Below are 19,437 nucleotides of genomic sequence, written 5' to 3'. Positions count from 1 at the left end.
CTCCTTGGATAAAAATGCATAGTGGGTTTTTTTGGAATTGGTTTGTATGATATTTGTTGATGATGTCTAAAGCTAATTATTGTTTGGGGACTAGCTAGTAGTTTGTTTATGTAACTTTAGAATTAAAAGTGTTTCCATTTGTTTGTACTTTTCTTGTAGATATAAAATTTGTTGCAAATTCATTTAGTTCATGGAAAATTTTGTTTTTATTCCATTGGTGATTAATATCAATGTCTATCAAGCTCGTTGATTGTTAAGTTTTTTAAGGCACCCATGTGGGATAGTAACTCATATTCTTATAGGTTTGTGTCTTGGTTGATTTCAAGATCATCACTATTAGTGTCATCATTTTGTTTAGTTGTGGGTGTGTTTTCAATTCTCTTAATGTGCCAAGGAGAGTAATTTTTGGTTTGAAGTGTTTTCCAATTTGATACTATTCGTTCTTTTGTAATTCCAATGTTTGTAGGGGTGTGGTAAATTTTTTTGTAAATTAGAAGATTTCTCCAATAAAATGTTTCAAAGTTATCAATAGTTTCATCTGGAATGATCTTGAGCAGGGAGTAGACATTGACTATTCCATTGGTTTTCCTCTTCTTCCATTGATTCTTGTTTCAATTTTAGAGTATGTGTATATTTGGGTTGTTTGAATGAGTAATAAAGGCTTTATTTTGGTGGGAGATTCTATTTACAATTAGATATAAGTGGTGCCCAATTCTTCTTCACTATTTGAACTATTGATTTGGTATAGGAACTTTTTGGTGACATTCAATGAAATGAATGATCAACTACAAATCACAAGGGGGATTTTCGTAGCATATGGCATGTCTCTTGTGCTCTAATATTGCGATCTACAATGATTCGCATAATGAATTTTTGATATGCTACTAAAGCATCATCATTTGTTTGGGTTGTATTTTCTATGCTTTGAAATATATTAGTGTAGATCTTTGGTTCTTTTTTCAATCTTTGAAGCATATTTTGAGGTATATAGTTGAGAACTTTTCTTGATGTGATTGATTGGAAATCAACATTTACTGGCCCAATTGCAAGCATCTATGGGTTGTGGATGTTGAGGAGATCATCATTTATTTTTGCATTGTAAGTAATATTTTTTTCATTATCACATGTTAGTCTTGATGTTGGTTTCTCTTTTGATAGAGAAACCAACATCACTTTTCTTTATGTGATTGGTTGGAAATCAACATTTACTAGCCCAATTGCAAGCATCTATGGATTGTGGATGTTGAGGAGATCATAATTTCTTTTTGCATTGTAAGTAATGTTTTTTTCATTATCACATGTTAGTCTTGATGTTGGTTTCTCTTTTGATAGAACTTTTTGCGATATTCTAATGTGTTTTTGCATTTTTGTAAACATATTTCATTTGTGCATTTGTTATGTCCTTGTATAACATTTAGTATTAGTTTATAATCTAAGAGAGGATATAATAATAATATTTGAGGAGTTTTTGGTAGGCAAGGATCATCATTAGGCATGTGACATGATCTATTTTATCTTTCTAGTAGACTTTGTGGATTCCATGTCGAGACATAGTTGTTGAAGAAATTTTTAGGTGGCATGTAATAGTAGGTTTATGGGATAAAAAACCCCATAATAGAAAACCCAAGAAACCCTAAAAATCTTATATCTCTAGCTATAGCTTGATTTGGGTGACATATACTTGTAGGTTTACAAGATTAAAAAAAACATGTTCCCAAAGCATAGAAATAAAGTCAACCCAAAATATTCTAGAATCTCCCGAAAATAAGTTTTTGTATTTGAATTGGCAATTTTGATGACATGTTCCTACACACAAGAAAAAATAGATTTGTTTGTTGGGGGAGGGTCTGTCTTGGTCAAGCCCTAGATTTAGGAATCAACCTTTAAAGTGAAATAATAGTAATGATAAAGGAAATGCTAACATGGAGTAAAATTGAATCTAATAATGAGGAACAATATTACCTTTGTAGATGCAATTGAATTTAGTATGTAATCAAATATGAAAATGTAATAGCCTTGCTTCATAACAAAACCAAAATGAAAGTCAAAACCTCATGAATAAGGATGTTTATGAAATGCCTTGATGAAAGTCAAAAGTAATTGAAAAAATTGAAGATCTCTTCCTTAGAAGTCAAACTTCACTACCAACTAGGAAAAATAAGTTTGATGCAAGAAGGAAATGCTAGATCTTGATGAATGCCTAAGAAATGCTAGATGTAGATGCTTAAAAATGTTAGCTTGATATCTCATGTACTCATATATGTCAGATCATGTGTGTGGGTGGATGAAAATGAAATTCCCAAGACTCCTTATATACTATTGTTTTGGATAAAAAATAAACCAGGTCACTTGGGGAACAAAATAAAATAATTTAAACACTTGATATGCTTTTGGGCCCCAAGACATGAATCCATCTAGGTATAGGTTGACCTATATTGGTATAGATTGAATAGGTTAACCTATACCTTAGGGCATCTAAAGAAAAGGGGACCTTGAGGTCTCATTTAAAGTGTGGAAATATTTAGGATATAATAAAAATGTCATAAGATGTGACCAAAAAGGTGATAAAATAATACCTAAAAGGCCATTCATATTTAAAATGAGAGATAACCTAGAAATTTGAGTAAGATTGGAAAAAGAGAAAGGGACCAAAACCACACTAAGAAGGGATAGAAGGTATCAAAATGATGTGCTTCCACTTTAAAATGGTACATGTATTCCCCACTTTAGTGGGAGTATGAGGCAATTCATACTCATATGGTGCAAGAGAAGGTGTTTTAATGCTTAGAATACTAAAGATCTACAACTACTAGAGGAAATCTGATTGCGGATTTGGAAACATAATAGAAAACCTAGAAAAACCTAAAATAATTAGATCTTTGAGTATATGTCAATTTGGATGAGGTATATTAGTAGGCTAATGGGATGACATATATGTTCCCAGAGTATAAAAATAAAGTTGACCCAAGATATTCTAGAAGCTTCTGACTGTAAGTTTTAATTTTGAATTTGTAATTTTGATGACTTGCTCCTGGATACAAGAAAAAATGGTTTCTTTTATTGGGGGAGGTCTTCCCTTGGTGAAGCCCTAGATTGAGGAATCAACCTTGAAAATGAAATGATAGTAATGATAAAGTAAATAATAGCATTTAGTCTAACTGAATCTAGCAATGAGGAACACAATTACCCTTTGTAGATGCAACTAAATTCAGTATGTAATCAAGTATGAAAATGTAGTAGCCTTGACTCAATACAAAACCAAAAGAAACTATGAAAGTCAGAAGCTCATAAATAGGAATGTTTGTGAGATGCCTTCATGAAAATCTAAAGAACATGAATGAATTGAAGATCTCCTTCTTAGAAGCCAAACTCCCCTACCACATTGAAGGAAAAAGTTTGATGCAAGAAGGAAATGCTAGATGTTGATGAATGCTTGAGAAATACTTGATGTAGACACTTGAAAATTCTTTCAATTGATGTCAAATGTAGATGTGTATGCTTGATCATGTGTTTGGATGGATGGAAATGCAATTCCCAATCCTCCTTATATACTAGTTTTCATAATTGAAAATAAAGTAGGTTGATCGAGGAATAAAATAAAATAATTTAAGTATCTGAGACACTTCAGCCCCTAAGACCTAAATCCCTCTGTGTATAGGTTGACCAGGTTGATGTATACTAGTATAGGTCAACCTATACCTAAGGGTTTCCCAAGAAAATGGGACCTTGAGGTATCTGGGAAAGTGCAGAAAGATTTGAGAAATAATGAAAATGTCAGAAGATATCACCAAGAAGGTGTTAAAATAGAACCTAAAAGGCCATGCATAAAAATGAGAGATGAACTAGAAATTTGAGAAAGATTGGAAGAAGAGATAGAGACCAAAACCATACTAAGGAGGGCTAAAGGTCTCAAAATGAGGTGCTTCTATTTTAAAATGGTACATCTAGTATACACCTTCAACATTCTTTTTGTGAAAATGATATTCAAAATACTAAATGCAATTATCATGTTAGACACTATGTTATGTTTTTTTGAAAAATATATCTTGTTTTTGTGCATGGAGGACTTGACCCCCTTAATCTTATCCATTTTTAAAAATATTCACCAATTAACAACTTGATTTAGAGTACTAAAGCTCATGTTCTTTTGTTATCTTTATGTTTTTTAGTGCACAAGTCTCAAATTTCTCCTCCAAGTTTAGGTTTAGGATATTTTGAGGCACAAAGGACCACTTATATATGCTCCCTTTTTTTCACTACCTTGACATTCTTACCCTTATAAATTTAGAGGTTGAGAAAAAGGGTCATGTAAAAATCATTTCCTTCATATGATTAGGAGGAAGATATTTATATGCCACAACCAAAGGAGTATGTGGTAAAAAGTAAAAGTAGTTTGGTTTGTAGAATGAAGAAATATATGTTTGGCCTAAAATAGAGTAATAAGATGTGGTACCAAGATTTTGATACATATAATTTGATTTTGGGATTTAAGCATCCAAAATGAGGTCACTTTATTTATTATAAATTTGATATCAATCATTTCCTATACACTACATTATATGATAATGGCATGTAACAATCATTGGTAAAGGGAAATGTAAGATTTTTGAACACTAGAGTCTTTGCCTAGTGCTGAATTTGAAATTAAATGTATTCATGTAGCTAAGAAAACAGATGCATATTAGAAGAGATAGAGTGGACAAAATACTGTGTCTAAGTTAGAGTAGGTATGTGGGCTCAATTTTATAGAGATTCAATGTATGTAGGATTATAGATCATTGTGTGATTCTTTTGCAATTGAAAAAACGATATCTATTTTAGATTGTATTGCATCCTAACTAGAGTTAGAATACATGAGCATAGTATCCTAACAAAATACTAATGAAATGTTGATGTATGTTATGGTCTGTACACTAGACTATATACATTGCCAAAGGAGTGGAGCTCTTTACAAAACATGTCTAATCCTGATAGAGTTCATTGGGATGTAGTTAAAAAAAGTATTTGGATATTTTAAGGGTTCTTCATAGTATTTTTTGTGTTATCTATTATATTTGAAGGGTGTCCATAATATTCATTATTAGGTGGATACAATCAAGTAGCTGATATTTATAGCGAAAGATCCACCAGGACCTATGTTTAATTTATTTGGCAGTGAAATTAGTTGGATGAGTAAGATACAAGATATGGTTGTTGAGGGTGTGTGCACCAAGATGGTGTGTAAAAGGGGGGTATAAGTGGCAAACTTGTCTTTGAAATTAGGCAAACCTGATCTTGGAAGACCCCTTTGAGGGTCATGCACTTAAAATGAGAAAATGTGTAGAACACAAATATTGTAGTACTCTAAATCTATTTTCTTAACTACTAAGGTTTTTAAAACTGGACAATAAAAAGAGGGTCAAACCTTGCATGCACAAAAAATTGTTCTTAATTTTTGTTGAAAAACATAACATGGTTGTTTCTGTGCACTCCACAAAACATATAGTTACATTTAGTATTTTGAAAAACCATATGGTAGGATGATATGTAAGAGTAAGATCTAGAAGTTGTGTATTTTTTCATAATTTTTTGATGAATAATTCTTTTCTATGATTTTTTGAAGTGACTCCATCTTGAAATTGTAGTACCACTTCGTACGCAGGGTATAACTTGTACAAAAAAAATCTAACCTTGACCATTTTTTTTCAAAAAGTTATAAAATCAAGTGTAGAAAAATGATATGTAATTTATTTTCTATTTGATTAAGTATATCAAAATTTATTTTAAAAATGGTAGATGTGTGTCTAAGAGGACTGCCAAGACACTGATATAGAAAAATTAACTTTGCAATGTCAATCTTGTCAAAAACTCTTTTTAAAAATTTATGGTTAGAAAGGTAAGTAAACATGTGAGATTATGGTGATAATTTTTGAGATACCCACTTCACTAGTTGCAAACCCAATGAAGTCAAAGATGACAATTAATCTTAGAAGATAAAAAAATTATCCAAAGCAACAAAAATGGAAGGAAAACATCAACCCAAGCATTTGGGTAGTTTAACATGCCTATTACCAAGACTAAACATGATCACACTTTTTTGTTAACAAAATGTGATCACGTTATGCTTTGTATGATTAAACTATCATACTAGACATAACATGATCACATTATGTTTAATACAACTATACTAGCAATTTACCACGATCGTGTTATGTTTGTGTAAAAGTAAAGTCAATTGTTAAGAGACCTTATAAGCCTAATGAGGCCCAGTTAAAGAAGCAACTACCCAAAAATGAATTTGATTTCATCACATAAATTATTGGATCAGCTAGGGCAGATCTTGAAGTGCTCAATGAAATATGTTGATAAGCACTCTAGTGAATGTATAGATATAATTCTGGAGGTTTCCCTCTCTCTCTCTCTCCTCTCTTGCATCTCCTCCTCCCCGCTCGCCCCCCTCCCCCCCCTATATATCTCACTCTCAATTTCTCTCATTGAGCTTTTGGTTCTACATAATCCAACGGGGTTATGAAGAACTAGATGCAATTCTTCCAATTCTTAATAAAGCAGACGTATTTTATTAAAAATAGTGCAGTCACATTTAAAACGTGATCGCACTATCTTTAACTTTTAATTTTTTAATGTTATTTTCTTAGCTCATTAACAAGCCAAGTCCCATTTTGTAATTTGATGAAAAGTATACATAATGTGATCACTATATGTGTAGTTTTGACTTTTTTTCATGGTGTCTATTTTTTTGCACACTATCTTGGTACATATGCCTCTAAGTTTACTACTGAAATTGAGTATATGGTTGATCGTCGTGCTTGTTTAATATTGACAAATATTCAACACGCGAGGACTCATGCCAATTTTGTAATCTTTGTTTTGATTTTTCTTGCGCTGTTATTTAGAAAAATTATAATCTCGTGATTCATTTTATTTAATTAAATATTTCATCTCTATCTTCAAGCAATTCCGATCTGGCGGCTTGAAATTGTGAATTAGTCCGCTTGTATAGAATGTAGATCAAGTCAAATGTCATTTGTTGGGAGTAGTTGCGCAAGGGAGTCATGTCTCCTCGCCTCTGAATACACGCCACCAAACATGGAAAACATTTGCTTAAGAAGGGGTGAAATTTCTGTGGTTTACCAAATGAAGAGTGAACTCGCCTTCCGGATTGAGTCTTTACCTCTTCCCACGTTCTCTAGAAAGTTGCACGGCGGGCCTCCATATTGCCAGCAGGAAGAAACTTCATATTTTGAAAAAACAAAAAACAAAAACCAAAGTTACCCCATCGGAAATGACATTGTCCACGCACCTTAACTGTGCATGACATCATTTGCTTCTTTTCAGTGCTTTAAACTTTTTAAAGGATTTCTTTTCCAATGTGTTTTTAACTTCCCTATTTTTCTTTGATTTTGAAATTTGGACCCTTCTAAACATACGCGGGTAGAAAAAGGTCTAGAATCTTAGGTTGGGGTCACAGGACTCAGGCTTCTATTTTTCAACTCAATGAAAGAAAATAAATTATCATATCATTATCTAGAATTTTCTCTAAGAAATAGTGGAACTAGAATTTGTTCTTTAAAAAGAAATTCTAATAGTTTCTTCATTTACTTATATTTTGTTGTCATTTTAAAATATTTTTAAAAACACACAATTCAAAAATATGTTATGATTATTTATTTCTTTAATTCAAAATATGGAAGGGGATTTTCTCAAAAAAATTCAATAGATGCTATGATATTTTTAATTTTTAAGAATGGTTTAAATTTATTGATTCCATGAATTTAATATGTTATTTAAAAAAGTAGGTGGTGTCATAGAATCTTCTTTTAATACATATTGATGCACATATGAAGGTCTTTAATGTAAAGTTTATACTAGCAATAATTAGATACCATACCATAAATTTCTTTTGTTCTATAACAAGAGCAAATTTACAAAACAATCAATCATATTAGACAAATTTGACAACAATAGGTAAGCACAAACATTACATAAATAATCTGGCTAAGTAAATGAGCTAGTATGCCAATATTGTGGCAAGCTATAATTGCATATAGTACAAAATTGAAGGCTTTCAACTCATTCTTTGTTTATTCTAGTCTACCATATTGACTAACCAAATGGAATGATGTCTAAATAAATAAATAGTGGCACATACCTATGGAAATCTACATCTCTTTGAGCAGTTCTCTTAAATATTTTAGGTTCTTTGTCTATGATTGTGTGATTCCATATATCACAAGCATGACTAATAGAACATTTCCTATTATTATAAATGGAAAAAAAAAAAATGTCTTACAATAATGCTTTGATGGATGTAAAACATCCTGTTGCAAGCCTCCATTTGAGCATAGGTCAACATGCAAACAAATGTTGCTTCAATGTATTTCTCACTTCAAGTAAACATTTCATTCCCTAATATTAACCCTTTATTTTCCCACTCCACAAAAATATAGCTATTACAAAAATGATTAATGCAGAAAAAAATAAATTAATAATAAAATTTGCAATACTAAAAAACAAGAAAAGATCAAACCATTTCATTATATATTTGAAATTCTTAAGTTGCTTCCAAAATTTGATAGAATATTATAGCAAAATTAAACAACTTAAAACAAGAGCTCTATTTGAGTATGAGTGTGGATAGTATTTGACAACAAATATTCTACATAAGAATTGTGGAAGCATATGAAAATAAATTATCAAAACAATTGATGTGCAAAGACTAGCAAACATTCAAGGTTGTCAAGAGAAAAATGTGAAGAACTTAATGATCTAGATAAAAATAAAAACCACAAAAGAAAAAGCAACACAAATAAATAAATTAAAATCAAACAAAAGGGAAAAAATAGAATTAAAAAATCAAATATGTTTAAAATTAATTTTTTTAAATAATAATAAATATTATAATTAAATATTAAATATTAAAAATATAATGTTATTTATTTATTTTTATTTAATTTTTTTATTTATTCGGTGTGGATCATTTAATTCTGTTTTTGTTTTTCTTGTTGTTTAATTTTTTCAATTTTTTCATTGTTCTTTTATTTATTTTAAATTTTATTATTTATGTGAATTTCTATGCCCTTTCTCTTTTTATAAACTCTATTTATCCAATCTTGTATTTTCTTTCATTTATTTCTTCAGTTCCTCATTTTGCTCTCATTTTCATGATGGATCACATAATTAAATAGTAATACATTATATATTTTACTAACTATGAAATCTAATTAGCCTAACTAAATTATTCACCAAATAACTATAATGATAGATGTCATGAAAAAATTAATCAGCATATACAATCAAGGTTATAAGATTTGACTAAAAATAAAAAAATCTTTTTAAATTTTTAGTCATTATGTAAGGCAAGGAACTTATGTTCCAAGTTTCCCCCTATTATGGCACAAATAAATTCTTCCAAGCTAAGGCTTTAAGCAGTGTATGTTTAAATTCATTTACAATACTCAAAATTCTTTATTTCTAAATCTTTTATTATAAGAAAAGTTAAATATTAAAATGTTTACCAAAAAAAAGTCAATCCAAGATCCTTAATCCAAATCCTTATGGTGGCTACTGACGGTTACAATCATGACCATGCGTTAAAAAGAAAGGACTTGAAAATTTTGTCAAGCCAAGCAATCATGTAGCATTGACAAGAAGTCCTTCACTATATTGTTCATAGCCTATGGAAGTGTTCTAGAAGAGGGCTTTTCCTAGGGTTATGGTGTCTATCACAAAGAATTTGCTTGCTTCAGTTGTAGCTTAAATCTATAAGCAAGTCTTTTACTAGACTTTTGTTGTTGTCTTGTTGCACATCGGAAACCATGAGACTCTCAAAGTCTACATGACAAGTGACTTTTGTGGCCACACCCTAGGGTTTTAAGTCTTATGTGCTTTGTCTGTTCATAGAGACTTCAATTGTATACAAATCATTTTTTTATAATTTTAAGGAAGAGCATGTCAAAAAAACCTATAGAAGAAATGTTATGCATAACATAATCTCCAAAATAAAAATCCTAAATTTTATCTCATACCATTTTGGGGAATTTGTGTCCTATGTTCAGGGGAAAATTGTAGCTCTAACAAGGCATTGCAACCACTATCTTGTGCAAAAAATACTTTGTCAAACCACTTTCCCACTCAAACCAACCTAAGACAACCCTATTTATTAATGGAAGCAATAATTTTTGTGAGCAATAGATTAAAAAATGTTGAACTATAATCAAATATTACTTGAGATGAATAACCATGCCTTTTGTAGTAAGAATAACCACATCAAATGATAAGAAACTCTTTTCTTCTACTACCCTTGTTTGTGATAAATGAAATATTTTTGAAATTGTATTGGACATGCTTGAAATGAGCTACCATGTTATCATATGGAAATAGAGTATCGCATCATATTATACCCATAGCCTTCACCCTTCCCATATTCTCAGCAAAAGTAATTTTATTTTGCTTCTTATTCGATTTCAAACAAATCTTTCATTAGAATGGAATTTTGATCAAAGCATGGGTACCATGCCTCAAATCTCAAGACACCATGTATGGCTTAATAATGCTCCATACAAATCTGGTAAGTTGGATTTTGAAATACTCAAGTCTTTAACAACGGCTAATGAAACGGTCATGCACAGTGCCCCAAGCACTAACTAATCATGTTACCCAACCAAGTTTATGTTTAGCGAGCATATGAATATATTTTTTATTAAATGGCCACGTACAGTGCCCCAAGAACTAACTGATCACATTAGCCACTATTAGTTGGTGTTCATAAACCCAATTTTAAATTTGAAAATCTCATTCTCCTAAGGATCTTCTCCTTGGTTCTCTTGGAATCTCCTCTATTCTATGTTGAAAATGTTGTGGAAAGCGGGTTTCAAATGAAGTTTCATGATAATGAATCAAAAATTTCAAATGCACAAGTTCAAGGCTTTTCTTTGTAAACTTTGTACCATTTGAACTGGTTCAACAGTTCAGAGGTTTGACAAGTTCAAGAAGTTCAATGTGTCAAAGGTTCAAATGGTTTGACAAGTATGAAGGCTTAATCTGCATTTCAAACGGGTTCATTCGTTCAATGTGGCACAACAATTCACCGGTTCAAAATTTAAATTTGCATATTTGAACATTCAAAGTTCGAACTCAAAATTGAAAACTAGCCTTGAAGATTCAAAAAGTCAACTTTCAGATTTAGGATTTGAACACACAAAGTTTAGAGTTCTAGGTTTGATGTTTCAAATCAAGTTAAAATTATTAGAATGCAGATTCAAAGATATTTAGATTCGAGTCAAAGACATGGTCATTTTTCCCAAAAGTATGGATCAATGTAAGCCCATAGCCATGGTATGATTGCTCTTATGTTTTGAGCTAAACTCGTGAGGAATTATCCCAATGGCATCACTTAAGTGAGAAGCTTGTTTGATGAAACACCCTATCCCATGAATGGGTAACCTGAAGCTCATCTTTCATAGATAAAGTGTAGAGGTAATAGACAAAGTATCTTTATCATCAAAAGAACCTGACTGCCACCAACGCATGGGCATAACCAATGGTTAGAAATGATCAAAAGACTAAAAATGAGATTGGGATTTCTTAATCCCCCTTACTCTTTAATATCACTCTTAAATTCCACTAAGGCACTCATGGTGTTCACACAAAATGAAGCATGCTGCCAACACAGTCCCAATGTTCATGATGCTCATGGATGATGTTTTGAGAAGTATCGATATTAATCTTCCATTTGATCTTAAAGACAACATGTGTAGCCTTATGGATGATAGAGATACATCAAATACTTACACTCGTCAAAGAACTCCATACCATTCGTCAAGATAAAGGTGTCTGATGATAGTTAAAGGAACCGCATCTTCATTCAAGCACTTCAATACAAAATGATGATGTAGAATGCGACATGCAGAATGCACGTTAACTGGTTAGCCAAATACCATGTAGTCAATATGGTCATGAGTTGTGTAAATAGATGTCAAAATTAGATCTCTTGTTAACATGAATTATTTCACCATCAAGTGCAGAGGTAATGTACAAGATATCTTTATCATCAAAAGAGCCTGATATGAAGAAGCACGGAAAACTCATGTGAAATGTTTGATAGAATGTTCAGTGGTATTCCCCAATATGCAAAGACATAATGATCACCACAGGCATGAGTTAAGACAAAACCATCAGGAAACCCAACCTAGGCGAGAGGCCAACCCATGTTTTTGTAGCTGAAAAATGCTTCTATGCAAAATATGTGAACCGTCACTTTTGTGATTGATTGAATACACAATCAAGAGGTACAGGTGGATGCATATAAACTTTTTAACTAAATGCCATGGGTGGGAGCACAGTCAATGCACGTTAATTTTTGACAATTTTTGACACCTTCCCCACAAACCAAATGCACTTCGTTCACTTAGCATCAATTGAATAGTCATGGTGATGAAGAGTTTGAATGGGATTACATCCACAAGTGGAGTTCACATTTCATACCACCTATTGTACGAATGACTTTCATAGATGGTCTTGGAGGAACCAAATATTCCATGGAAACACTAGCACATAGTTCCTATGATTGAATTAATCAAACATCAATTTGGGCTCCTTTGTCATATGTATTGTAAACTATCGCAAACCAAGTGTGAGAAACATGAAGATTGCATGTGAGACATTTGACAAAATTCCTAGGCAGTAACAGTGAATTCCCTATGAAAGACTAACACATATCAAGGCTCATATACACTTGGGGTCTGCTCATTCAAAGTTATCAAGAGGTGTAGAATGACAGCTGTCACAAATAACTCAAATTCCACGAATCAAGTCTGAAGGTCAATCTACTAAGATGATCTGATAGTTTGGAATTGTGATTAAGTGAAATTAGAATCTCCACAAAGGTGGGATCAACCAAGGAAATATTGTTTTAATTCCTTTGTCTTTTAATGTTTCTAAAGTATTTGAGTTTCAGGAATATAACCACCTGAAAGGAGTGGAAAGTTAAAAGAAAGTTCCAAAAAGAATCTTGTCAAGAATCGGTTATCGTCATAACCGATATGTTATGGGAAAGGCCAAGTATTAAAGAGGCGATAGAGCAATGTGAAAGGGGTTCAGCTTTTTTTGAAACAAGCAGACTGTGTGCTACATTTTGAAGGGAAAAGTAAAATGTATAGGCAGGGGCAGTTTTTTATGGTGATCAGAGATGTCCTTTTTTTAAATTTAGTTTTCTTCTTTAGTTTTTTGCAAATATTTTGATTGTCATGAGTATTTAGAAATAGTATTATTTTTGGGTTGAATGAAGATTCTATCATTTTGAAGATTGTGTGCTTTAGATTGTTCTAATTCTTGGTTTAGGTGTGAATCGAGATTGAGTAATGGAATTAAGTTCTACTATTGTATTCATTTATTGCAGGGGTTGTTCCTATTTGTTTTATCTTTCTCTTTCTTCAATTTTCAGTGCATGTATGGGTGAGAAGATTTTATGCTTCCATCACTATATGTTGAGTATTTTCTTTCTATTTCAGTTGTAATAATTCACCCCCTATCCAAGAATAGTGTGGGTACCTTTGCTTTCAGGTTAAAAGCATTTCTTAAATCTTATTTATTTTATATCCAATCTGGGAGCTACACCCTTTAAAATTCAGAGAGCACTTGCATAATTCAATGGCAAAGAAACCCAATTGTAGGTATCTTTTTGTGTCTTCATTTTTAGGCAAATAAGGGTTATTCCAATTATTTATTGTGTGAAGACAAATATGTTTACCAGAAGATTTGGTGACTCTACTAGGAAATCCAAAAATGAAGATCAACATCTTTATTTGTTTCCTCATTTTTATGATTATCTCCATGTGCAAGAGATTGATGACTATATATAAAGACCGTGTTGAATGTGAAAGTCATGAGAATACCAAAGAAAGATCCCTCTCTCATGGAACTTTATTTGATGGAGGATAAAGTGTTGCGTGAATTCATGAACAGTTATAAAGAAAGTGTCTCTCAAGCTGTCAGGAACAACATAAGCGTGGAAGAGGATTCCATGTCTTGGTTATTGTGGAGAAGTCTTTGTGTTAGATTCCACAAGTTGAAAGAGCTGGACAAAAAGAATAAAGTGTTGCAAGTATACCAGAAAAGGGTATCACAGCTAAATGAAGAGTTAAAAGATGATGAAGAGGCTCCAAATATTTCATTTCATCCATTTATTTCAATCACCTTGTTATGAATGAACAAGAAGTCCAATCAAATTTACTTCAACCTCTTGTTGATCCAGTTTCAAAAGATGAGAACATATTTTCCAACACTAGAGAAGTGGTAAGCAAGAATGATGAAACATCGTCCCAATTTTATTTTTCTCCTCATATAGAAAGTTTCACAGTTTGTAGGTTGTGATGATCATCTTTTTCTTGAAGATTCTATCAAAATACTTTCTGATAATGCCCAACTGGAATATGAATCTTTTAATGTCATGGAATATGGTAAAAATAGTGAATCTTTGTGTGTGAATGTTGAAGAAGGCCCTATCCTAGACTCTTTTCATTTTGATGTAAATGTAGGAGTAGGTCTTATTGATAATGTTGATATTGAAAATGATGTTGGAGTTTGTTTTAAAAGGGACTTTTTTGTGACTGAAAGTTTGGCAAAAGGGATGAATGTGGAAATGATCGTAGAGTAAGGGATATTTTTAGTTAATGAAAAGTTACGACCTCAACAAGGGAAAAAATAATTGCCCCTTGATACCCATTGTGAAACAATGCTCTTCTACAATGACTTCAGATGTTGATACACTTTCAGCTTGGGATCATGGAATTCTAGACTTGATTGCAGCAAGGAAGCATAATTTTAGAAGTGACAATGATGAGAAATTGCAGCCCCTGGTAATGTTAAAAGCCTTCACAATACCTTGTGTGCAGAAGAGGATATTATGAATTAGTTTTTGTTCTCACTCAACCATGAAGATTTCAGCATGACATATTCTGGTATAAATTCTCTTTAAGTTGTGAATAAAGATGAAATTGTTTTAAACATGATTTCTATAGAAAATAATGATATAGTGCTTGAGAGTGTTGATCCCACGCAAAAAGATATGAAAATTTTTGTTCTAGAAGTGGTATATTTGAGAAGGACAAACAAGTGAGTGTTATAAAGGATGTGCAATGCCCTTTTCATTCATGTGTTGAAAATGAAGTATAAAGCTTTACGCCTTTTGTCATAGATTCTCATTATTCAAAAAGATGTAATGATCAAGATGTGGCACTTTCCTTGTTTTATGATAAACTAATGGTTTGTGTACCTGATGAGAGGAATGCCAAAAAAATTAAGCCTCAAGATGACATGGTTGTGCCCATTCAAAAAATAGAAAAATGGAGGAAAAAGAAGAGTATTCAATGCAAATGATGATTGTTGTCTCAGCCATAAAAGGTAAGATTTGTATAACATGCTCATTTCACACTAATGCTAATATTGGTATCATTTAGGATGTTTTCCTTCGGCTAGTAAATCAACATGACTCCTTAGATATGGTATTTTCACGTGGTTCATTTTTCTATAATAACCATTCTCTTATGAAGACCACCACCCACGCATCCATTGAAGAATTGTACTTGCAGTGAAATAACCACTACTATTGTCATGGATTGTATGATGGAGAAGTAATCAAGTTTATTGCTTTTCATGTGAAAGTAAGTTCATTGTCTAGGTCAGCAAGTTGGATGAATCTTGGTCTATGTCTACGGGTTCTCTAGACGAATTTTTTGTCATATTTGATCCAGGCATAAGGGTTATGTGCATTAACACATCTGGTTCCAACAATGTTGTTGTTCTTTACAAACAGTTCAAAGATGATGTCGTATTCTCTTTTTCAATGTTGGAGCATGGACCCTTTCAGTTTGGAATAGCTAATGTTGCTGAAAATTCTATATTGGGAAACTTGGGGAATTCTGAAATTCATGATGAATCATGGCTCTTTGAGCCAAATCTATGTTTTTCCAAGCTTTTGTGCAACATCAATTTTACTTGCAACAAAAAGGAGTCTATCCAAATGAATTGGTGTTAGCTTCTTTCATGTGGATGCAACCTATTGTTCAAAAAAGGCTCCTACTTCAGTTAGCCAACAAATGGATTTGTGTAAGTCACTCTTTTAACCACATTCTTTATGGTGAGGTTTCCTCACTAGCACATGTTTGTATATAAGCTTTCCTTGTTTCAGTTTGCTCCCACTTTGTTGGTAGTTTAGGCATTTTGGTAGTTTGTTTTACTTTTTGTTTGTCTTTGTTGTTACTTTACTCTCCCTACTAGGAGCCCCTCTTTCTTTTCATGTGCTCTGACTCTCCTACCCAATGGACTAGATAGTAGTCTTTTGACGAGAGATGTTGGATTCTTAATGTATTTTTTAGCACATACTCCCCAATCAGAGCCAATGTTAGTTGGCATTCTAAAACCCAATTTTAAACTTGAAAATATCATCCTCATGATGATCTTCTCCTTGGTTCTCTTGAAATCTTCTCTAGTCTGTATTGAAAATGTTGTGTAAAGAAAGTCTTAGATGAAGTTTCATGATAATGAATCAAAATGCTCAAACACACAAGTTCAAGGATTTCCTTTGTAAACTTTGTACCATCTGAGTTGGTTCAACAATTTAGAGGTTCAACAAGTTAAAGAAGTTTAATGTTTCAAAGGTTCAAATGGTTCAATAGGTACAAAGGCTCAATCTGCATTTCAAATGGGTTCATTGGTTCAATGTGGTGCAATAGTTCACCAGTTCAGAATTTAGATTTGCATATTTGACCATTCAAAGTTCAAATTCAAAATTGAAAATTGGTCTCGAAGATTCAAAAAGTCAACTTTCAGATTCAGGATTTGAACACACAAAGTTCAGAGTTCTAGGTTTGATGTTTTGAATCAGGTTCAAATTATTAGAATACAGATTCAAAGATATTCAGATTCGAGTCAAAGACATGTTCATTTTTCCCAAAAGTAGGGATCAATGTAAACCCATAGCCATGGTGTGATTTCTCTTATGTTTTGAGCTAAGCTCTTGAGGAATTATCCCAATGGCATCGCTTAAGTGAGAGGCTTGTTTGATGAAACACCCTATCCCATGAATGGGTAACCTGAAGCTCATCTTTAATAGATAAAGTGCAGAGGTAATAGACAAAGTATCTTTATCATCAAAAGAACCCAACTACCACCAATGCATGGGCATAACCTATGGTTAGAAATTATCAAAAGAGTGAAAATGAGATTGGGATTTCTTAACCCCCCTTACTCTTTAATATCACTCTTAAATTCTGCTAAGGCATGCATGGTGTTCACACATAATGAAGCACGCTACCAACATAGTCCCAATGTTCATGATGCCTATGGATGATGGTTTGAGAAGTATCGATATTAATCTTCCATTTGATTTCAAAAATAACACGTATAGCCTACCGGATGATAGAGATACATCAAATACTTACACCCCTCAAAGAACACCATACCATTCGTCAAGATAAAGGTTTTTGATGACAGTTGAAGGAGGCACATCTTCATTCAAGCACTTCAATACAAAATGGTGATGTAGAATGCAACATGCAGAATGTATGTTAACTAGTTAGCCAAATACCATGCAATCAATATGGTCATGGCTTGTGCAAATAGATGTCAAAATTGGATCTCTTGTAAACATGAATTATTTCGCCATCAAGTGCAAAGGTAATTACAAGATATCTTTATCATCATAAGAGCCTGATATGCGGAAGCATGGACAACTCATGTGAAATATTTGACAGAATGCTCATCATCATTGCCCAATATGCAGAGACATAATAATCAACATGAGCATGAGTTAAGACAAAACCATCAGGAAACCCGACCTAGGCAGGAGGCCAACCCATGTTTGTGCAATTGAAAGATGCTTCTATGCAAAATATGTGAACCATCATTTTTGTGATTGATTGAATACACAATCAAGAGGTTTCTGCAAATACATATAAATTGTTTAACTAAATGCCACAGGTGGGAGAAGAGTCAATGCATGTTAATTGTTTGAAAAATGTGGACACCTTCCTCATGAACCGAATGCACATCATTCACTTACCATTTATTGAACAGTCATGGTGATGAAGAGATCAAATGGGATTACATCCACAAGTGGAGTTCATGTTTCATACCACTTGTTATACCAACAACTTTCATAAATGGTCTTGGAGGTACCGAATACCCCATGGAAACACCAACACATAGTTCCTATGATTGAATTAATCAAATATCAATTTGGGATCCTTTGGCATATGTATTATAAACTGTCGCAAACCAAGTGTGAGAAACATGAAGATTGCATGTGTGACATTTCATAGAATTCCTAAGCAGTAATATTAAATTCCCTATGAAAGACCGACTTGTATCAAGGCTCATATACACATGGGCGCTGCTCATTCAAATTTATCAAGAGGTGTATAATGAGAAGTGTCACAAATAACTTAAATTCCATGAATTGGGTCTAAAGGTCAATCTGCTAAGATGATCTGATAGTTTGGAATTGTGATTAAGTGAAATTTGAATCTCCATAAAGTTTGGCTCGACCAAGGAAACATTGTTTTGATTCCTTTGAATTTTAATGTTTCTAAAGTATTTGAGTTTCAGGAATATAACCACCCAAAAGGAGTGGAAAGTTAAAAGAAAGAGAAAATGATCTTGTCAAGAATTAGTTATTGTCATAATTGATATGTTATAGGAAAGGTCGGGTATTAAAGAGGTGATAGAACAATGTGAAAGGGGTTCGGCTTTTTCTGAAACAAGCAGACTGTGTGCTAAATTTGAAGGGAAAAGTAGAATGTATAGGTAGGGGCAGTTTTTTATGGTGATCAAAGACATCCTTTTTTAAAATTTAGTTTTCTTCTCTAGTTTTCTGCAAATATTTTTATTGTTAGTAGTATTTAGAAATAGTATTGTTTTTGGGTTGAATGAAGATTCTATCATTTTGAAGATTATGTGCTTCAGATTGTTCTCATTCTTGGTTTAGGTGTGAATCGAGATTGAGTAATGGAATTAAGTTCTACTACTGTATTCATTTATTGCAGGGGTTGTTCTTATTTGTTTAATCTTTCTCTTTCTTCTATTTTGAGTGCATGTATGGATGAGAAGATTGTATGCTTCCATCACTATATGTTGTGTCTTTTCTTTCTATTTCAGTTATAATAATTTACCCTCTATCCAAGAATAGTGGAGGTAGTCTTCACTTTTAGGTTAAAAGAATTTCTTAAATCTCATTCATTGTATATCCAATCAGGGAGCTATACCCTATAAAATTCAAAGGGCACTTGCATAATTCAATGACAAAGTGACCCAATTGTTGGTATCTTTTTGTGTCTTCATTTTTGGGCAAATAAGGGTTATTCTGGTGATTTAGACAAATCTGTTTACAAACAGCCACCTACCATTTTTTGAGAAAATTTATGTTGCACACATTGCATAATA

General features: G+C 32.6%; 1 pseudogene; it reads left to right on the top strand.

Moving 5' to 3' along the window:
- Positions 1–19,437, top strand: part of LOC149580497 (floricaula/leafy-like protein) — a 67,274-nt pseudogene that overhangs the window by 32,197 nt on the left and 15,640 nt on the right.

This window comes from Cupressus sempervirens, chromosome 1 (genome assembly GCF_028749045.1).
Source record: "Cupressus sempervirens isolate cs-2001-9-10 chromosome 1, ASM2874904v1, whole genome shotgun sequence".
Taxonomy (NCBI): domain Eukaryota; kingdom Viridiplantae; phylum Streptophyta; class Pinopsida; order Cupressales; family Cupressaceae; genus Cupressus; species Cupressus sempervirens.
This window is presented reverse-complemented; position numbering and strand designations above follow the sequence as displayed.